Source organism: Budorcas taxicolor, chromosome 12 (genome assembly GCF_023091745.1).
Source record: "Budorcas taxicolor isolate Tak-1 chromosome 12, Takin1.1, whole genome shotgun sequence".
NCBI classification, from domain to species: Eukaryota; Metazoa; Chordata; class Mammalia; order Artiodactyla; family Bovidae; genus Budorcas; species Budorcas taxicolor.
The window spans coordinates 2,246,743-2,270,214 of record NC_068921.1 but is presented as its reverse complement, the minus strand read 5'-3'; the positions used below and the strand labels follow the sequence as shown (position 1 = coordinate 2,270,214).

General features: G+C 43.8%; 1 pseudogene; it reads right to left on the bottom strand.

Moving 5' to 3' along the window:
• Positions 1–23,472, bottom strand: part of LOC128057871 (ubiquitin carboxyl-terminal hydrolase 10-like) — a 180,166-nt pseudogene that overhangs the window by 85,201 nt on the left and 71,493 nt on the right.

Here is a 23,472-nt window from a genome sequence, read left to right as displayed (position 1 = left end):
GGAAAAACCATCAGTTCAGTCGCTCAGTTGTGTCTGACTCTTTGTGACCCCATGAATTGCAGCACGCCAGGCCTCCCTGTCCATCACCATGTCCTGGAGTTCACTCAGACTCACGTCCATCAAGTCTGTGATGCCATCCAGCCATCTCATCCTCTGTTGTCCCCTTCTCCTCCTGCCCCCAATCCATACCAGCATCAGAGTCTTTCCGATGAGTCAACTCTTCGCATGAGGTGGCCAAAGTACTGGAGTTTCAGCTTTAGCATCATTCCTTCCAAAGAAATCCCAGGGTTGATCTCCTTCAGAATGGATTGGTTGGATCTCCTTGCAGTCCAAGGGACTCTCAAGAGTCTTCTCCAACACCACAGTTCAAAAGCATCAATTCTTCGGCACTCAGCCTTTTTCACAGTCCAACTCTCACATCCATACATGACCACAGGAAAAACCATAGCCTTGACTAGACGGACCTTAGTCGGCAAAGTAATGCCTCTGCTTTTGAATATACTATCAAGGTTGGTCATAACTTTTCTTCCAAGGAGTAAGTGTCTTTTAATTTCATGGCTGCAGTCACCATCTGCAGTGACTTTGGAGCCCAAGAAAATAAAGTCTGACACTTTCTACTGTTTCAGAACGCTGGACTGGAAGAAACACAAGCTGGAATCAAGATTGCTGGGAGAAATATCAATAACCTCAGATATGCAGATGACACCACCCTTACGGCAGAAAGTGAAGAGGAGCTAAAGAGCCTCTTGATGAGAGTGAAAGAGGAGAGCAAAAAAGTTGGCTTAAAGCTCAACATTCAGAAATTGACGATCATGGCATCTGGTCCCATCACTTCAGGGGAAATAGATGGGGAAACAGTAGAAACAGTGTCAGGGAAAAAGCATAGCCAAATATAATTAACCTGATTTTGGTATTGACCATTTGGTGACGTCCATGTGTAGAGTCTTCTCTTATTGGAAGAGGGTGTTTGCTATGACCAGTGCATTCCTTTGACAAAACTCTTTTACTGCTTTGTTTTGTACTCCAAAGCCAAATTTGCCTGTTACTCAAGGTGTTTCTTGACTTCCTACTTTTGCATTCCAGTCCCCTATAATGAAAAGGACATCTTTTTGGGGTTTTAGTTCTAGAAGGTCTTCATAGAACCGTTCACCTTCAGCTTCTTCAGTATTACTGGTCGGGGCATAGACTAGAATTATTGTGATAATGAATAGCTTGCCTTGGAAATGAACAGAGATCATTCGGTCCTTTTTGAGATTGCATCTGAGTACTGCTGAGGGATTCTTGCCCACAGTAGTAGATATAATGGTCATCTGAGTTAAATTCACCCATTCTGGTCCACTTTAATTCACTGATTCCTAAAATGTCAATGTTCACTCTCGTCATTTCCTATTTGACCAATTCCAATTTGCCTTGATTCATGGACCCATTCCAGTTTCCTATTCAATATTGCTCTTTACAGCATCAGACTTTAGTTCCATCACCACTCACATCCACAAATAGGTGTTGTTTTTGCTTTGGGTCCATCTCTTTATTCTTTCTGGAGTTATTTCTCCACTGATTTCCAGTAGCATATTGGGCACCTACTGACCTGAGGAGTGCACCTTTCAGTGTCCTATCTTTTTGCCTTTTCATACTGTTCATGGGATTGTCAAGGTGAGAGTACTGAAGTGGTTTGCCATTCCATTCTCCAGTGGACCACGTTTGTCAGAAATCTCCACCAACTCTCCTGAAACCTAGATAAGAGTAATAGGTTTCTATTAAAAAGAGGGGCAGGGGTATGATTCTGCGGGAACAGCAGTGGTAACAAAGAGAGGACACATATGAAAGGCAAAGTTTGTCCACCCTGTGTGTGGTCATAGTTTTTTTGTTTCTCATTTGTAGCAGTTGTCACAATTATAACTAAAAAATGAATTGCATAATTATTCAGTATCTGCCTTTCTATTGGAATGTAATCTCCTTGATTGCAGATACTCTTTAGATCTTTTTCTCTGCTGTATTTCTGGTACCTGGCTCAGTGCATGACACATAGAAACTCTCAATAAACAATGATTGAATGTATGGCCATCTGATGCGAAGAGCCAACTCATTGAAAAAAGACCCCGATGCTGGGAAACATTGAAGGCAGGAGAAAAGGGGGCAACAGAGGCTAAGATGGTTGAATGGCATCAGCGACTCAATGGATATGAGTTTGAGCAAACTCCAGGAGATGGTGAAGGACAGGAAAGCCTTGTGTGCTACAGTCCATGAGGTTGCAATGAGTTGGACATGGCTTAGTGACTGAACAACAATGACTGAATGAATCAAAACAATAAAGCTTAGCAGTTATATTCTGTAATATATATTGTAGGTGTTTTGAAAAATTAAAGTTCAGAACTCAAGTGTACTTTTCACTGAGTTTTGGCTTAATTTTAAGCTATATTTTGGTTAATAAAGCAAAATTAAACTCAGTTAATTTAGAAATCTAATTGACTTGTTTAACAATTCCTGAATCCAGCAGCATCCCAGTGAACAACTGGAAGGGCAATCTAAGAAGTCGTAAAAATGGAAGATTTTTAAAGGAAGAAGGGTGACCCCAAGGGTGCTTTCAGTGAAAGAAAAGAAAGGATTGTTTTTAGGCCAGGAAAAGGTAATGGCAAGTGTTTTATCACGCAGATTGCCTCTTCTTCCTCCAGGGGATGGAGAGGATCCACATGACTGATTACCTTAGCGGTTCTTGACCAGAAAATTTCAGCCTGGTCGGTTAAGATTACATTTCTGAGAGAGATTGAAACTACAATTAGATCAGTCATTAAATCTAGGTTTGGTGTCCCGGGCTCCCGAGTGATGCCATTTTGGTCTGTGGTTTTCTTTTCAATGCCTAGAAGAAAAACTGTCAAGCTGAATGTTTTTACTTGTAGTTGTGACTATAATTTTCTTTTTTCACTGATTCTCTTTCCTGGATGTAGGCCCTTGGGATAGATCTTTGTGTGGTCCCAAATATTGGTCACCATTTCACATGTAATTATGTCAACTGAAACTATAGCAGAAAATTTCCTCATGGAACCCTTCACATCTCCAGATCTTCTACAGACTGCAAAAACTTCTTGCTTCTGTTATTTGCCTTATGGTCAACAAATAAAGGTCAATAAATCTATATTGACTAAACATTCACTTAAATTGGTAACAGGATTCTTTATCATGTGAGTGAAAGTGTTAGGTAGTTAGAATAGGAAAAAGGAGTTCAGAATGGCTGGGGCTAAAAGACAAGGAAGGGAAAAGTCCGTGAAAATAGAACAGAGGAAGGTCTGAGGACCAGAATGAGGACCTCAGGTAGAACAAACAGCCCTCCTGGCTGGCCCAGTTTATGTAGGGCAGCCTCAGGGGGAGAAGAAAAAACGTATAAAAAGAGGAGCCAAAGGGCCGGGGCTCTCTGTCTCGCATGCTCTCTCTCTCTCTTCTTTTTGTGTCTTTTGGGTCGGCATGCCCTCATGCCTCGAGGCTGTATTTTCCTTTAATTTCTAAATAAAACTGTTATGCCCAGAGTCCGAGTCCCCCAAACTGAGAGAATAAGACGTCCACAGCAATGCAAAAGCATAAAGGGGTTTATTACCAGCTCGAGCCAGGACCCATGTTTCATTCAGCACAGAGGAATCAGACAAAGGCCCCGAGCTCTGAATCACGTATACTTTTATACAGATGGTTCTTTGTTTCTGTAACAGCATAGCTGATTGGTTAAACCGTACGCACGCACGGGACTTTTAAACCTCGCATCCCTATCCGGATTGGCTCAGGTCTGGCATGGGCAGGGGGCTATGGGGATTTTTTCTGATTGGTCGAGCTACACTGCCTGTGGGAATTCCCAGAGCCTCAGCTTTTCTCAGGCCTATCCCGCCCCTTAGAACCTGTCCTGGCTTCAGTTTGGTCCTAACATTCCCCCCTGTCTTTTTATCCTTGAGAGGAATCTTCCTCTCCATTCTGAGACACTGCCTGATATTGTTGCCTCAGTACCATTACCTGAACAGTACTGATTTGTTTTTTTACAAAGGTTATCAATTTATTTAAAATACATGGGCCAAAAGTTAGAATGAATAGGAGTATAATGAGCAGTCTGAGTAGGGTAGAAATTAGTGTTGTTAACCACAGGGACTGTTGGAACCAGGACTCAAATTAATTTTGAGACTTTTTTTTTTCTTTTTTTTAGCCCTTTTCTTATCTTGGCCATGGACTCCCTGATTATCCCTGAGTGATTTTCATAAAAACAATGTTTTTCCCCTAACACAGCACATAGGCCCCCTGAGAGACTTCATACTCAAGATACTTTTTGGGAATTGGGGCGGAGGTCTCTTTCTTCTGTAATTTCTTCCTGCTGTGCATGGGCGTAGGCCTGCCTAGCAGAGCAGAAGTCTCTCTACCTGATCTAAGTTGGGGTTTTTCACATCTGAAACCAGCTTTTACCCTTGTAGTTGCAGCAATTTAGTTGGCCCCTCTCAGAGATGAAATAGATAACAGCCAAAAAAGAGACCTAACAGGATGGTCATCTCTGGTCCCTGGAAACAGAAGGCAACATTTGGGGTGAGGGTTACAGGATTTGTGACCCCTTCTGATTGGTTGGTGGTGAGGCAACATAGCAGTGCTCCAAGAATCTTGTGTTTAGTCTGAAGTCACCATCTTCTACCTGGGCGGGGGCTCAAAGACATTGCTATGCATATTTCTTTGAGTAGGAACCAGGACTCTGTCTGGAGGCTGTACCAACCTTTGATAGTTTTTGTTTTTGTATCCCCTCCCTTCCCTGATTAACAATTGTTTGAATCTATGCTTTGGAATTCAGGGAAGGCCAAGGAGGCTGAACAAAGTCTATATCTTACAGATAAGAAAAGGAGAACACAGAGAAGATCTGTACTCCAGAGCCCCACAGAGTTTCGCTCAGTTTTAATTTTAGGGAACTAGGCAACAATGACTATGATAACTTCCTGTCAAAATGGGGCATAGGACTGCCCCAGCTTGGAACACTACAAGCTCTAATCTGAAAGTACACCCATAGCATCACCTAGTTATTTTACAGGATATCTGAACCGTAGCCACTCTATTTTGACTTTTAATTGTAAACTATTTTTTTAATAGCCAAAGCAGATTTTACCGTTAATGACAGTGTTTTTCTAGATATGGGAAAATGCAAGAATTGGGACTCATAAAATCTTTTCCTGAAAAGATCTAACTACCTGATGGCCTGTTTTGCCAGTTTTTTTTTCCCAGAGCACAGAGTGCCTCATTTCTGATTTTTACCCTGAACTCCTTTCAGGGGCATTGAAAGTCAGCAGTTGCAGTGGCCATGATTTAATCTTTGTAGATGCACATGGCGAGTGTCAGTCTTCAGTTGGCAGAGCCCCTTTTTGCTCATAAACTTGACCATGATTATGAGGGGGGCACTTCATGACCATTTTATCCCATGGTGCTGACAGTGTCCATTTTCAGGCCACTCAATGTGCTGTTACTGGACTAGGCCATGAAACAGTATCTAAAATTCTCTGGACCACCTGTCTTACTAGCTTTTTGGTCCAGGAAAATATTCCCTCTTGTCGCTTCTTGCCATATCTAGAGTTACACTGTTACCATCATCGATCTCATATGGGACTATATATTATTTTATTAGAGGCCTCACACACATACAGTGTAAGAAACAGCAATTTTGTAAAACAGGTGAAATACAAATAACATAGCCAGCAGTATTAGTGAAGTCACAAGTAAGACTTATGTTAAGAACTTTCATTAGATGTACCCCAGTATATCTTCAGGTCATCTGACTTAGTCTGCCCTGTAGAATCTTTGTCTTTCAGGGAAATTATATATTAGCACCATCTATAAGGAACATAGCCCAGTTTTTTTTAGTGTCACTAGACTGATTATCTTTAGTACGATTTAATTTTTTTAAGTAAATTTTTTCAGGGCCAACCAGTTAAAGTCTGGTAATAGAGAAATTTACCAAGATAACCCAGAACTAGACACAGGTTATTGGCCACAAACCCAACAATTGGATTGATTTTGAAACTAGCATAGGATCAGGCCTATGATAGAAAAGCATTCGACTTATATGTAAAGGTCTAAGAAGTCAAGAAAACATAAATGATCATATGAATCAGGTCCAGTATCTTGGGGAAGCTGTGTACCTCTGATGTCGTCGTCTTCTCATCCTGGTGTAGTGTAGTTTCTCCTGATAAAAAAAGTCCTTCTATCCATGTTGGAGACAGTCCCTTAAATTATGTCTTTTTTTCAGTCCTGGTTGCAGGTCATGAGGCATCTGATCTTCATCCAAAGAGATTACTGAGATAAGCTTTAGAAACAAACTTAGGGTATTTTTCAAGAATTCAATTAAATTTTATATTAACACTTCATAACAGCAAAGAACTATCTAAGAGATGAGTCTTACTAGATGCAGACTTCCGTTAACAAACTGGTATTTAACATTTTGAAATATCTTTTTTTCCCTTAAAGTTGCCCTTATTTTTATTAAATATAACCAAATTAAGGCTAGTTTGTTCGCAAAACAAACAAACAAATTAAGGCTATTTGTTTGCAAAATAGGTCTGCTCTCCCTGATTTTGGTCTGATGATTTTTATAACCATAATTGATTATAGGCTTTTAATTTTGCTGAAACATTTATAGAGTCTCAGACTGAACTTTTAAAATAAAACAGGGCTGGAAAACTCACACCAAAGGCTTATCACAGAGTTTGCCTAACAAATCTAGGTGAATTTTTTCCTTTTTAAGGCCTCAAAAATTTTTTGAGATTTTTGTATCCATGAGATAAACTTCCTAACTCATTTGATAAACTTACTGGGAACCTAAGAACTTCCAATTTTTGGAGGAGTCAGATAGAAAATATAATTGTTTTGTTTATAACGTTTAATTTTACCAAAGTATTGAGAGGAAGATTTTCCCTACTCCCTGAAAACATAAGATTTAACCCCATAATTTTTCAGATAGAAACCATAAAAGCATATTCACTGGTTCATTTAGTCTTTTTGCTAACTTTTGTGAAGTCATCATGTTTTCCATTAAAATACCAGGACATATCAGAATGTTAAAAACTCCATATAATTTTTAGGATATCTGTATTAGTAATTTTACCCTACATTATAATATGAGCAGATTTATTACTCATTTGATAATCTTTTTTTATGTAATTTAACCAACCAAATAAACACAGTTTAATATCTCTCTTTGGGATGCTTCAGGGGCCCTCTGAAGCACCCCAAAGTCAGCTAGAAGCCAAAAGTGCGTCATAGAATGATTTAGTAAGTTTTGTCAACAAATATCAGAAAGGTTTCGAGCACTCAGTCAGATGGGACTATAGGTCACTGTGAAACAAGAGCTATTCACTCAGCCAAAGTAACAATATGGGATTTCAGAGGCAAATACAGAACAGACCATTTAAGAGGCAAATGAACTTAAATCTATTGTTAAATGCAGTTCAACATCTGAAGAAAGTGTCCTTTTAACAGAGAGAAAAGCCAAATTCAAGTTTTTGCGCCAGCTTATTTTTAGTCACTAACAGTCCCAAATTCCTTTAGCTTATTTGTAAGAGGAAACTAATGTTCAGTAATAAATGTTTTAAAATTTTATTTTATTTGGAAGTGAGCTAGCTAGTCAGTGAACTTTTATCACTTAGTTTAGCACAACCCAATTTAAGTTACCCCAATTTGGACAGACTATTTCAGACAGACATTCCTAAAGCGTAATATACTTAATAGAGTTTATCTAAAAGCTCATATCTCATTTACATCTTTTTTTGAAGTTTTTTACTTGAGGTAATTTTCTTGTTGACAAACTTGTAACAGATATAATATTTGACATATTAAACCTAGGTACAATGAAAATATTTTAACGTTGAGTACTCAAAGACATGTCTATATTAAATAGGTCAACAAACAAACATTAATATCAGGTATTTAACACTGAATATTTCCCAGTTCAATTAAACCTGGAATTTATTGTTTAATTTAGAATTACTTGATTTGTAAGCACTTATCTTTTTTAAGCCAAATAAATCTCATATACAAATTAACTTTAAAAATATTACCCAGAGACAGAGACATACCAAGACATACTTAGACACAGTGCAAGACTTAGCTTTAAGTCTTTTTTTTTTCTTTTCAGTGTCAGGAGTTAGAGGTAGTCTAGATAAGTGTTCTTAAGAGCCCTGGTCTCAAGGCACAGGGAAAGAAAATCAAGTTCTAACAAATGGCGGCAGGTCTAAACCACATGGTGGCCAGACAAAGCAAAATGGCCATCAAAAATCTTCAGGTCACAGAGTTAAAACACACACATATAAACCCGGCAGTCTTCATCAAAGTGAAGGTGAAGTCGCTCAGTCGTATCAGACTGTTTGCGACCTGTGGACTGTAGCCCACCAAGCCTTTCTGTAACATCAAAGATTTTAAGGGAGGAAAGGAAGCCAGGTGGAAATAAGAGGGGGGAGGAGGCGGGAGAGGGGGCCAAAGGGGTGGCCTTACAGACGTCTCCTGCCTCCTACAGATACCCAGGCCTTACGGGACTTTTCCCTGGGCTTCCAGAGGAGGGAGGACTGGAACTCGGCCCTACCAGAAATCAGAACCAGAATTTGAGTTTTCTGCCAAGAGGAGGTGATCAGTCTCCAATCCTCAGCTCAGGCTGAGGGCCCTTTGACCAGATTTCTGCATCTAGGACCAGGGGACTAGAAAAACAGGGAAGGATAGGAAGGGTTAAGGAGAGGAGACAGAGAGGAAAGGGGAGAGAGATCAATAAAGTTTCTTGTTTCTTACCCGTCGGGGCACTCTGGCCAGTTGTCCGTGTCAGGAGGAGACCAGGGACAAAAGGGTCCCAGTTGCGGCTGCTGGGTCTGGTCCATTGGCAGGCAAGCTGGCCCCCTGAGTACCCCGAGTGGTCAGGATGTCAGTCTCGGTGAAGAAGAATCTCACCAGAGTCACCATTTGTTGCAGGAAGAGGGACCCCTTCCAGGGCCCGAAACTGGGCTCTTGCCTAACACTCAGAAATGAATTGTCCGAGGAGACATATGTGCTGACAAAGCAAGAGATTTTATTGGGAAAGGGCACCCGGGTGGAGAGCAGCAGGTAAGGAAACCCAGGAGAACTGCTCTGGCGCGTGGCTCACAATGTACAGGCGGTGTCTCCTTTAAACCTTTTCCGAACTCTTCTGGTTGGTGGAGGCTTATTAGTTCCGTATTCCTAATCAGGATCTCCTGTCATAAAACAACTCATGCAATGGTTACTATGGTGCCTGGCCAGGGTGGGGCAGTTTCAATCAGTGTGCTTCCCCTAACAATTCCCCCTGCAAGATGGGGCATATAGCGGTGCTGTTGGTTCAGGCTCCTTGAGATTTTTTGTTTTTTTTTTTCTTACATGTGTCACCAACACCTGAGGGGTAGAAAATCCCTGTTGAGGCAAAAAGATTTTACCCAAGGAGGGGGCTTGGTCAGGGTGTCCGATCCGTGGTCGGAAGACGATATCTCGGACTTGGTGTACAGTTCCCAAGTCAAAGGTGCCTTCTGAGGGCCAGCCTATGTGGAAGGTCGGGCATTCTGTGCTGCAAAAAGTTATTAATTTGTTCTTCTTCACCAGCACTGATAGATTCTGTGCTCTAGACTTAAAATCAGAAAAATGGTCAGTCATAAGGGACAACGGAGTAGTCTCTTGCCCCATGATTACAGGATAGAACACAGGAGACAAGACGAACACACAGAGAGCAGTGACAACGCCAGCACACACAAAGATGCGACAAACAGAGGAGAGACAAACCTCAGCCGAGAACACAGTACTAGGTCTTCCAGAGCCAGCCGCCTTCTCAGTACGATGCCGGGCCTCGGCCTTACGCTGGCTAAGACGACTAATTCGTCCCTGATTAAGCCTGAGAAGAGCTCTCTTCTCACCAGAGCCAGCTGCCTTCCAGCGCGTAAGCTGGGCCTCGGTCTTACGCCGGCTAACCAAACTTAACACTGGTGTTCAGATAGCTTTCCTCCAAGTGAGGAAACCCCTTCTACTGGGAGAGTGTTATTCTTCCCAGTTAAAGGGATCCCGGACGAGCCCCCAAATGTTATGCCCGGAGTCCGAGTCCCCAAAACTGAAAGAATAAGACGTCCACAGCAATGCAAAAGCATAAAGGGGTTTATTACCAGCTCGAGCCAGGACTCATGTTTCATCCAGCACAATGGAATCAGACAAAGGCCCTGAGCTCTGAATCACATATACTTTTATACAGATGGTTCTTTGTTTCTGTAACAGCATAGCTGATTGGTTAAACTGTACGTGTGCACGGGACTTTTAAACCTCGCATCCCTATCCGGATTGGCTCAGGTCTGGCATGGGCGGGGGGCTATGGGGATTTTTTCTGATTGGTCGAGCTACACTGCCTGTGGGAATTCCCAGAGCCTCAGCTTTTCTTAGGCCTAGCCCGCCCCTTAGAGCCTGTCCTGGCTTCAGTTTGGTCCTAACAAAAACTGAGCTGTAACACTGATCTGTCTGAGAGCTGAGACATACCAAGAGCTTTAACGTCCATAGCTTCAAAGTTTTGTTGTGACGAGACAGAACTGAGGAAATGACGCACTCCTTCGACACCTATGCTGCCATTTCTCGGATTTAACCTGACTGAAACAACCTCAATGCGGCCCTCACAAGTCGGAGGCCAAGCACAGTAGGAGCCCAACTCGGTGACAACTCCTGTGGTGAAAGCTGAAGAAAGCCCAGCGCAGGGGAAGTGACAAGAGGCCCATGGTGCTGGAAACCAGGACAGTGAAAAACGAAGTCAGCAGAAAGCTCATGTGGCTCAGTCTCAGATTCCAGAAGACCTCTAGTTAAGGTAGGAGGTCCTCGCTCCTATGGCTGGAGGGACATATGCCTAACAAAATCTTAATTCCTTTACAATCTCTTGTTTCTTGTTTCCCCAAACTTTCCGGGAACAGGTGAGCAGCAGTGGGTGCAGTTGAGGAACTCTGGAGAGGTTACTTCCCAGTGTGCTCCAAAGGCCCCACTATCTGCTGGGCCCCAATAGCTATTACCCAAGCTGGTGGGGGTTCTTCTGTCCTTGATTTTCTTTGTGCCAAGGATCAGGTCAATGAAAACTGTGAGCACAGGTCAGGTATTTAGCATATTTTCTGGCAGGTTATGAAGCGGATTCCTCAGCACATTTTTCCCATTGCTTTTTCCTCCTGTCCTTTAGCTCCCTTCTCCTGGGACTTAAGCCCAGCCAAAACCCAGGATGCCTGGCTTCAGGACCTAATGAAGCTCAGGCTCTGATGTCTCATTGTAAAAATTCAGTTAGAGACAGAGTGATAGGTAAGAGGTGGATTTGTTCGGATTCAGAGAGAAGCACACTCTGCAGGGTGTGGGCCATCACAGAGGGCAAGTGCTGGGGCCATGGAATGTGGTCTGGCTAGTTTTTGCGAGCTAGGTGAATTCACATGCTAATAAGTGGGAGGATCATCCCAACCATTGGGGAACCACCCACTCCTCCATCTTTGGTGTCTGGAGCTGTCCTACCACCCGGGTGTGTCATTTAGCTTACAGATTGGGGATCAAGGTTTAGTTGAATTTGACTTGTCATCGTGGACCCATTTGATTTTAATTGGTTTATATCATGTCCTTGTGCTATGTCATTCTTTCAAAAGTTGTGCTCTGCCCTGTTCCCTCCTGTTTCATGCTCTTTTCCTGAGCCCCATTTGGACCCACAGTGTTGCCTCTACAATTTTCTGGAGGGACGACCAGAAAATAGCTGGTTCTTGGGAGGGAAATACTGTGTAATATCCACTCCCTCTAGAGACCCAGATATTCAGGGCTTCATCTTCCATGTTTCCTACAACATGTGCAACATCAGCATCTCTCAGTGAACCTGCTAGGGTGGGAGACAGGCACACAGTGCCTGCTAGAAGTCCATCTGTTGGCATCCCTTCAAAGGCAATTGGGCTTCCAGGGATAATATTTGACACTTTGAGAGTTAGCCCTGCAGGCTGATTTGGCTCAAACCCTTACCACCCTTCTCCTAAAGTTACAAACATATCCCAGGATCAAATCTCCACTCCATGTTTATGGAATATCTGGTCTGTTGCCTCTTATCAATTTGTTCTTAAGCCAATTACTAACTCCTACAACGAGAACCCTGCCCCCTTGTGGGCAACATTGCTCCATCCAGCCTGTTATTAAAATACTGCAGCCATGAAATTAAAAGACGCTTACTCCTTGGAAGAAAAGTTATGACCAACCTAGAGAGCATATTCAAAAGCAGAGACATTACTTTGCCGACTAAGGTCCATCTAGTCAAGGCTATGGTTTTTCCAGTGGTCATGTATGGATGTGAGAGTTGGACTGTGAAGAAGGCTGAGCGCCGAAGAATTGATGCTTTTGAATTGTGATGCTGAAGACTCTTGAGAGTCCCTTGGACTGCAAGGAGATCCCACCAGTCCATTCTGAAGAGATCAACCCTGTGATTTCTTTGGAAGGAATGATGCTGAAGCTGAAGCTCCAGTACTTTGGCCACCTCATGCAAAGAGTTGACTCATTGGAAAAGACTTTGATGCTGGGAGGGACTGCGGGCAGGAGGAGAAGGGGATGACAGAGGATGAGATGGCTGGATGGCATCACTGACTTGATCGACGTGAGTTTGAGTGAACTCCGGGAGATGGTGATGAACAGGGAGGCCTGGCGTGTTGCTATTCATGGGGTCGCAAAGAGTTGGACACGACTGAGTGACTGAACTGAATTGAATTGAACTTAATGCCCCTAACAGGGCCAGATAACCCACTCCTTTGTCATTACTTCTGTTATTACCTAAAGTGGGTCTATGACAATGAAATGTTTACTATTGGAAACACCCGGGGCTGCTCTTATGGAGGACTAGGGGAGGAAATCAGTGACTTACCTTCCTTTAGAGCAATAAGAGGATAAGGCTTATGGCTATTTCACCAGATTCCCAGTCTCAGGGCACAGGCTTGGATTGCTTTGCATCATGATATCTATTCCCATCTGTGGTGAACAAACTGGCAATGAGTTAAGATTACAACTCCTTAATCCTACCCAGCACTGGTCATGCTGGAGATCTTGGGGACACCCAACTCCAGTCTGGGGGCCCTAGGAGGTTGACCTGTGTCGACTTGCTCAGGGACCCAATGCTCGGGAGACCGACCTGCCTCGACCTGCCCAGGGATTCAATTTCCATGAGTCTGTCATGCCTCAGCTTCCCCGGGGATCTGCACCCTGACCTGGGGATGCCTGGCTCTCAGGTTGCAACAGTACTGGGTAGGATAAGTCTCAAAAAGGCTCACTCCTAAGGAAGTCCACCCATGGAAATTGAAAGTGGCCTACTAGTTTTTCCTTTTTTCTTTTCCTCCCTGTCATGACTGTCTTTCAGATGGGAAATAATCAATCTACTTCCCAGTAGAAGCCCTTGAAATGCATCCTTGATAACTGGAAGCTGTCCAATCCTCTAACTCTAAGGAGAATTTGCTTAAAATTTTTTTGTGTCTTTGGAGGACAAGGAACACTGGCCTGAAGATGGGAGTTTAAATTACAATACCATCCTGCAGCTAGAATTATTCTGCAAGAGACAAGGGAAATGGACAGAGATCCCCTATGTCCAAATATTCTTCTGACTAAGAGATATGAGGGAAAAAATGGGATTGTTGTAGGTCCTAAAAGTGAGCCTACTAGGCAAATGGTGTTAGGCACAGACAATCAAGAGAAAGAATCCCCCTGTGAAGGCCCACCTCCCACACCTCCTGAGTTGTCTGGTGCTCCTTCCTTGTATCCAAACATGGCCCTATATCTGGGAGCACCCCCTCCACAAAAACCAGCTCCAGTATGTCCCTTAGTTGAAACTGGAGGAGAATTCAGACCAACCCAGGTCCATAAACCCTTCTCCCTCTTAGATAAGGCAGATCAAACAATACCTCTACACAGATGACCCAGCAAATATATAGATACATTCCAACACATTACCTTGGCCTTTGACTTGACATGGAAGGACATCATGGTCATATTTAGTCAAACTTTATCTGACCCTGAGCATACTAAGGTCTTAAAGGAAGCCCCAAGGTATGCAACAGGGCTTCAAATGTCAAGAGATAAATACCCAGTAGGGGAAAACTGCAGTCCCCTCCTCAGATCCTAATTGGAATTATAACGACCCTGAGCACATCTGGGAAAGGGATCATTTTCTGATCTGTGTGAAGGCAGGACTGAAAGCAGCCCAGCGAAAAGTAATCAGGTATGCTCGGGTCTCAGCAATAACTCAGGAGCCCAACAAGAACCCCATTGCCTTTCTGGAAAGGCTAAAAGAGGCCCTCCAAAAGTTTACCAATCTGGGCTTAGACTCTAACGAGGACAGGCGATTTTAAAGGACAAATTCCTGTCCCAATGTACATCAGACATCAGGATAAAGTTACAAACAACAGCTATAGGAGCAGAAGCCTGCTGCCTCTTTAGATGAGATGGTCCAGACAGCCACCAATACCTTTTATAAGAGAGAACAGGAGAAGGAGTCCAAGGTCCAAGAGAGGGAGAGAAGGAAAGAGACAAGGCATGCCCAGATGCTGGCCACCCTCCAGGAAGTCCTATGGCAAACCCCAAGTCCTTGAAGGACAAGGCACCAGGAAAATGCCTAATCTGTAGACAAGCAGGGCATTGGGCCAAAGAGTACCCAAACTGTGACAAGTCTCCTAAAATGGCTTGCTACAAATGCCATCAACTGGGACATTGGGCAGCACTCTGCCCTGGGGACCCAAGAGCCAGAAGGTCAAGTGCCAAGCCCAGCCAGCCCGCCTGTCACAGATAACCATCACGGGGCTGGAGCCAAGGGTGCAACTGGGTGTGGCAGGTAGGTCTGAGAATTTCTTGGTTAACACAGGGGCTACTGCTCTCTCCGGACCTCCTACTCCAGAGCCTTCTTCTCCTAAACCTATACCATTTTGGGTGGTACAGGGAAACAATTACAAAAGATTCACCAGAGCACTTTATTGCTGGGATAGACAAATATTTTCCCATCAGTTTCTAGTGGTCCCTGACTATCCTTCTTCCTTATTGGGAAGAAATCTCTCTCTGCCTTTGAAATCTTGCAGTTATTGCAGTACTGATACAAGATGCTTTAAAACTCTCTTTTGGGGACAAACTATTTTTCCCAGCCACCAAGTAAAACAACTCCTGAATGGGAGAGGCCATTTATGGATGTCTGATCAAAGGATCTTCAAATATCAAGCAGTGCTAATGGAAAATCCAGGCCTCACTATATCCTCTTGTGAGGTTCTTAACCCAGCCACTGTTCTGCCTACCCCCGAGGGCTCTCTCCTGTTTCACTCTTTCCTAGAAACCTTGGATCACTGGACAAAAGCCCAAGAGGGATTGTTGGAAGATCCTCTGACCAATCCTGAGGAATTCTGGTACACTGATGGAAGTAGCTTTGTCTTGGATGGAAAAAGAAGAGCTGGCTACAAAGTCATCTCCAATTTTGAGACCATAGAGGCTAAGCCTTTGCCACCAGGTACCTCTGCCCAATTAGCTGAACTCATGGCCCTGACTCGAGCCTTAGAGCTGGGAAAAGGGAAAAGAGTAGTCATTTACACTGACTTCAAGTATGCCCTTCTGGTGCTACATGCACATGCTGCTATTTGGAAGAAAGAGGCCACTTGACCACATGAGGGTCCCCAATCAAATATGGTGATCAAATCCTTAGGCTCTTGGAGGCAGTCCATCTGCCTACTGAGGTTTCAGTCTCCCACTGTAAAGGACATCAAAAAGGGAGCACAGAAGTGGTACGAGGGAACCAAGCAGCTGATCAGGCAGCTAAAAGAGCAGCATTACAGAACAGTGACCTAATAGGGATTTCCACCTTAGGTCCACAGACTAATTTGCCAGAAACTCCTTCATATACTGAAGGTGAGACTCTTAAAGCTAAGAGTGAGGGCTTTCAAGAAGATCGTATGGGGTGGTTCCAAAAAGAGGGACTCCTTTTTCTGCCTGGGAACCTCCAATGGAAGTTGGCTAACTCCTTACATGCCACCACCATTTAGGGAAAAAGGCCCTCCAAAGATTACTAGAAAGGTCCTTCAGAGGAACAGACCTCCAAACGATATAAGGTAAGTGGTCTTCTCTTGTCCCACTTGCCAATTAAACAATCCCCAAGGAGCTTGAAGACCCCAGCTGGCCCAGTCTGTCCAGCGATGTGGGACCTACCTGGGAGAGGACTGGCAGATAGACTTCACCCAGATGCCAGTTTCTCAAGGGTATAAATACCTATTAGTCATGATAGATATATTCACAGGATGGATTGAAGTCTTTCCCCCCCAGACTGAGAAGGCTGAGGAGGTGGTAAAAAAAACACAAAAAACAAAAACTGTTTCATAAAATCATTCTGAGATTTGGTCTGTCCAGGTCATTACAAAATGACAATGAGACATCATTTCTTTCTAAGGTCACCCAAGGGGTCTCTAAAATATTAGGCATTACTTATTATCTCCATAGTGCCTGGAGGCCTCTGTTTTCAGGAGAAGTAGAAACAGCCAACCAATTCTTAAAATCCGTGATAAAAAAGATAACTCAGGAGACCTCCCTGGGATGGAAGGAGGCTTTACCAATAGCTCCCCTCTGCACCAATATCGCCCCTAAGGAACAGCTTGGTCTTAGTCCTTATGAGATGCTGTATGGGAGACCTTTTGTTTATGTCAATGACCTCTTCCTAGATCCAGAGGCTCAGACCTTGCGGTCTTATACCATGGTCATTGGTCAATTCCAACAAGATATATGCTTGTGGAGTGTCAACCAGGACCCAAAAGATTCTAAGGAGTCACCACTATATGGTCCAGGGACTCAAGTCCTAATTAAAGTCTGGAAAGATGTGTCCCCAAAGGCTCAACTCCAGCCCACATGGAAGGGCCCCTACCCTGTAATACTTTCTACCCCCACAGCAGTCAAGGTACCAGGACATGACTCCTGGATTCACTACTCATGAGTCAAGCCATGGAAGAAGACAGAAGAGGACACTCAATACACCTGTGAGCCCCTGGGAGATCTCAGGTACCTATTCGGAACTACAAATGAGTGTCATTCTAATGAACACCCTCAAAATCTAGTTTCTGGGGATAAGATTTCTCAGGACAGCTCTAAAGAGCCAACACAGCTTGGCAGGGGTTGTACTCCCAAACAGACAGAAGATAGGTCTTCTGACCCCTGAACAAGGAGGGACTTCAGCCATCCTGGCAATGAGAATTTGGAGTTGGCTAATGCCCCTACTAGTCTGTGTCATCACCATGTTGATGCTGCTTGTGATTCCTCCAGATATTACCAATTGTCTAACCCATCTTGTCTCTGCCCAGGTCAACAAGCTACAACATGAAGTGCCAGTTCAACAAGGATATATAAAACTACAGCCAACTGCAGAAAATATTACTCACCCTTAGATGGACACTGCTATAAGGACTCAGGCCTGAGAGTAGCAAGAGGGGAGGCCCAATGCCCCTTGCTGTCCCAGTTCGGCAGGAAGTAGACAGAGATACCTCGACACCCCATCTCTGAGTTGTTTTGCAGAAACTAAGGCCATCACCCCAGAGAAGGCAATGGCACCCCACTCCAGTACTCTTGCCTGGAAAATCCCATGAATGGAGGAGCCTGGTAGGCTGCAGTCCATGGGGTCGCAAAGAGTCGGATCCGACTGGGCGAATTCACTTTCACTTTTCACTTTCATGCATTGGAGAAGGACATGGCAACCCACTCCAGTTTCTTGCCTGGAGAATCCCAGGGATGGGGGAGCCTGGTGGGCTGCCATCTATGGGGTTGCACAGAATTGGACACGACTGAAGCAGCTTAGCAGCAGCAAGGCCACCACACAGGTAGAAGATGGTAGCAATCAGTACATGCTGAGACCCCAGACTGGTTGGAACCACAAGGTTGATGATTGACATTCCTGGAATTACACCCTGTTACCTCACCACCAACCAATCAGAAGAAAGTCATGTACCCTGCAGCCCTTCCCCAAATGTTGCCTTTAAAAACTCTTCCACAAGAGGGAGGGGACATATGTATATCCATGATTGATTTATGTTGAGGTTTGACAGAAAACAACAAAATTCTGTAAAGCAGTTATCTTTCAATTAAAGAATAAATAAATTTAAAAAATGAGGAGTTTGGGTTTTTTTTTTAAAGCAGGGGCCACCTGTTCTCTTTGGTTTGCCCTGCAATAAATCTTCCTCTGCTCCAAACTCTGATGTTTTGGTTTGTTTGACCTCTCAAGTCAGGCACATGAACTTGGGGTCAGCAAAAAAAAAAAAAAAAAAAAAAAAAAACCCACTAAGAGACAAATAGAAGATTTGAGCTGTACTAAATGTTACAACCCAGGAATAGCCTCTCAGAAAATTCCAAGAACTTTTTGCCCATTACTCGTCAAAGACAGTTCCATGAGTTTTTGAGTCAAGAGTCACACTAAATGACATTGACAGTTTGTACAACCGAGGTCTACATGTACAAACCAAGTAGTGGGTCATGTGTCTTCATGGACCCTTACAAGACTGAGAAGGAACGTTATTTCCTAAGATGGATGCATAACACATTCTGAAGAGGAAGGCAGAGGCCCAAATGGGCAGAGAAAAATTTTATGTTTAAAATGTTCTTGTCTTGCCATAAAATACAAATTTTATTCCATCATTGGGTTAGAAAACACAGGGAGCAGGACCAATCAGAGTGATGTTATGGGTGGTTACAGGGAAGAGACATACATAGTAGGGTAGGAATATTTATATATTCATATTTTTTATTATCATAACAAACTGTGGAAAGTTCTTAAATGGATGGGAATATCAGACCATTTTACCTGTCTCCTGAGAAACCTTTATGCGGGTCAAGAAGCAACAGTTAGAACCCTGTATGGAACAACTGATTGGTTCAGGATTGAGAAAGGAGTATGACAGGGCTGTCTGCTGTCTTTGGATTATTTAACCTATATGCTGAGCACATCATGAGAAAAGTTGCACTAGATGTTTTACAAGCTAGGATTAAGATAGATGGGAGAAGTATCAACCACCTCAGATATATGGATGATACCAGTCTAATGCCAGAATGTGAACAGGAACTAAAGAACCTCTTGACGAGGGTGAAAAAGGAGAGTGAATGAGCTAACTTTAAACTAAATAGTCCATGCAGTCCATGGGGTCTCAAAGAGTCAGACACAACTGAGTGACAGAACTGTACTGAAAACTAAATATGAAACAAAAAGAAACAAAACTAAGATCATGGCATCTGGCCCCATTGCTTCATTGCAAATAGAAAACGAAAGGTGGAAGTAGTGATAGATTTTCTCATCTGGGGCTCTAAAATCACTGCAGACAGTGACTGTAGCCATGAAATCAAAAGACATTTGCTTCTTGGCCGGAAAGCTATGACACACCCAAACAGTGTGTTGAAAAGCAGAGACAGGACTCTGCTGACAAAGATCCATACAGTCAAGGCTATGGTCTCCCTAGTGGTCATGTATGTTTGTGAGAGCTGGCCTGTAAAGAAAGCAGAGCATCAGAGAAGTGATGCCTTCGAATGGTGGTGCTGAAGAAGATGCCTGAGAGTCCCTTGGACAGCAAGGAAAGCAAACAAGTCAATCTTAAGGGAAATCAACCCTGAATACTCATTGGAAGGACTGATGCTGCAGTTGAAGCTTCAATTCTTTGGCCACCTGATGTGACCAACTGGCTCACTGATAAAGTCCCCAATATTGGGGAAGATTAAGGGCAGAAGAAGAAGAGAGTGTCAGAGGATGAGATGGCTGAATGGCATCACTGATGCAATAGACATGAACTTGGGCAAACTTCTGGAGATGGTGAGGGACAGGGAGGCTTGGCATGCTGCAGGCCATGGGGTTGCAAAGAGTTGGACAGAACTGGGTGACTGAAGAGCAACAACAACATTCTAATTATTTACCAAGGGCATCCTGTCTGCTAGACAATGCGCTAAAAACTTTCACTGTAATCATGAGCACAATAAGCATATTCCCAGCTCTAAAAGAATTTACAGCATGAGAGAGGCAGAAAAGAAGGAAAGATGATGGGATAGAGCTATGGGGGGAGGGCAGGCTGTTCTGAAACTCTGGGAGGGACAACTGGTTCAGACGTGGGGTGGAATGAAAGAAGACAGATCTGGAGAAAGTGACATCTGGCTGTGCCCTGAGGGAAGAGTAAGAGGTAAGATTTGGAAAGTACTGTGTGTGTATAATGGGTGCCATTAAAGGCTGTGTTAAAAGATCCAATTTGCATTTAAACAGATCACTCCTCTTGGCTGCTTTGTGCAAAATGGATTGAAGAAATGGAAGAGTAGATATTTAAGCCCGTTTAGGGGTCGCACAGAGTCGGACACGACTGACTCGACTTAGCAGCAGCAGCAGGGAAGCATTATCCTGGAAGATAGAGGCAACTGTAAATAGGAAGAGGAATCAGAAGATTCTAGATATATTTTGAGGAAGAAATGACAGGATTTACTAATGGATTGGACCAAGGAGGAGGAAACAGGATGAAGCAAAATGTCCTTTAGATTTCTGGCTTGATCATCTGGGCAGATGGTGCTTCCACTGTCTGCTGCTACTGCTGCTGCTAAGTTGCTTCAGTCGTGTCTGACTCTGTGTGACCCCGTAGATGGCAGCCCACCAGGCTCCCCTGTCCCTGGGATTCTCCAGGCAAGAACGCTGGAGTGGGTTGCCATGTCCTTCTCCAATGCATGAAAGTGAAAAGTGAAAGTGAAGTCTCTCAGTCGTGTCCGACTCTTAGCGACCCCAAGGACTGCAGCTCACCAGACTCCTCTGTCCATGGGATTTTCCAGGCAAAGATACTGGAGTGGGGTGCCTTTGCTTCTCCATCCACTGTCTGACCTGTGGAAAACTGGAAGGTAGATAATTTCATGGAGTGGGAAATGCTTTGAATAAGTTGATTTTTAGATGTATGCTAGACATTGAAGTAGAAAGAATGATGAAAGCAGAAGCCAGAGTGAAATTATTTCAAGAGAAAATGAGGGTGAAGGAAGTGTAGAGCCTGTCTGGGGATGTTTTGCAGTGAAAAGCAAAAGAGAAATAAGGAGAAAGCTGGAGAGATATGTTGGGTAAAGGAAGGTTGAGGTTTTAAAGAGCATGTCTGTTGTGCTGACAGGAATGAGCCAGGAGAGGGGGAGAGACTGAGGACACCGCAGTGAGAGGACATAGTTAAAGGAGCAAAGTCTCAGAGAGATGGTGGCTAATACGCACGAGGAAGTTAGGAAGAGGAGGAGAAAACAGGGCGGCAGAGAACGTAAGCGGTAAGTAATTTTTCTATTTGTTAAAGGAAGAAGAAAGCGTTTTTAATCACCATCAGCTGGAGTGAGGGAGTAATAAAATGTGGTAAGAAAGGGGAAAGTGTGAATTAAAGAGCAGTTTCAGATATCCGCCTGCAATGCAGGAGACCTGGGTTTGATCCCTGGTTGGGAAGATCCCCTGGAGAACGGACAGGTTCCCCACTCCAATATTCCTGGGCTTCCTTTGTAGCTTAGCTGGTAAAGAATATGCCTGCAATGCAGGAAACCTGGGTTTGACCACTGAGTTGGGAAGATCCCCTGGAGAAGGAAAAGGCTACCCACTCCAGTATTCTGGCCTAGAGAATTCCATGGACTGTATAGTCCATGGGGTTGTAATGAGTGAGACACGACTCAGCAGCTTTCACTTCGCCTTCACTTCAGATATCCAGGCAGCAAATTCACCGGGGAAATGTAGTAGCATTGCTGGATGCAGTCTGATGCCTGTTTAGGATGTTAAAAAATGATTCATGGCTGAGTAGTATTCCATTGTATGTATTATCACAGCTTCTTTATTCATTCATCTGTCAATGGGCATCTAGGTTGCTTCCATACAGGGTGAAGTAAGTCAGAAAGAGAAAAACAAGTATCAGATATTAATGCATATATATGGGATCTAGAAAGATGGTACCAATGAACCTATCTATAAGGCAGCAGTGGAGAAGCAGACGTAGAGAACAGGCTCATGGACAAAGGCAAGAGATAGGAAGGAGAGGGTGTGATGAATGGGGAGAGCAGCATGGAAGCATGCACACTAACATAAGTAAATAGGCAGCCAAGGGGAATTTGCTGTGTGACCAGGGAACTCCAACTGGGGCTCTGTAACAGCGTGGAGGAGCTGGGGAGGGTGGGAGGTGGGAGGGAGCACCAAGAAGGAGGAGACATATGTACACCTATGGTTCATTCATGTTGATGTATGACAGAAATCAAACCAATACTGTAAATCAATCATAGATCAATCAAAAATAAATAAATGCAATTAAAAATGATTTTAAAAGACAATTTAGGTGATGCAAGCAAACTATTAAACACTTGATGATGTGGAAAATCTCCTTTGGAAGACCTGCAAAATAGGGTGGAAGGCAGGACGCTTGTACAGGATAAAGAATAAAGACCAAGGAAGAGACAAATGAAATATCTGATTGTGTGGGTCAGCTTGGGGTGAGAAGGCTGGGAGTCAGCTATGTGTCTGGGGACTGACTGACTGAGTAGACTATGTTTCTGGTCAGGGGGTGCAGCTACAGGGACACAATGTGATCTGAGTTTCGGTCTGCTGATGGGCACCCCAGGCAGAAACAGCTCCATCTTGGATTTAGAAAATTATTTTAACAGGGGTTTGTAATCCTGATTTGAATGCCACCAGTCACTGCATAGTCCTCTGAAACATTTTCCTGGCTGCTATTAGCAACGCTGGTGCTGATATATATTTAAGCAGGTTGGAGTTTCGACAGGTGAATGTGACGGAAGGAGGAAGGGCAAGTGTGTGCAAAGAAGTTGCCAGGAATAATGAACCATGAGAACAGAAGAGGAACAATTATTACAGTGTATGCAGTGGACAGTGAGCTGGAAACATGGAAGACTGTATTTGAGAAGAAGCATATTCTAATTTGATTTCAGATGCCATTACTGTGATGACAAGCGCTAGACTCTGACGTTGGGTGTGGGTCTCTGAAGTCAGTGAAGGAAAGGCTTACTGGAGTTGGGGGGGGGGGCAAGGCCAGAAAGGCCAGGATGTGTCATCTTTGTGGGTGTCAAGTGTCAGTGAGAATGGTGTGTAAGTGTGGAGATACAGCAAGCAAACATCTTCAAAGAGAAGAGCCCAGGAAGGGGGTAGATGACAGCCAAAGAGAGGAAGAAAATGTGGCAAAAAGGAAAGAAGGAGAATGAAAGGATTTGGGCTTTGAAAGAAGAGAAAATCTCGGGTATGGAAATGGGGAACAGTCCACACTTTACCTCCAGCCCTGAGATAAAAGGAGTATGAGTGTTGCAGGAGTGGTGTCCTCAGCGAACAACCAGGTTTCAGTTAGACCAGAAGTGCAAGGGACAGTCAAGAAACTAGAGGCAGGAGTTTGCTGAGCGTGGACCTATCATTCTTCAAGGCACAGGGAGGGCTGAGAGAGAACAGGAAAGGTGAAGGATCAGGCAAGCTCTGCACTGTGTGAGAGA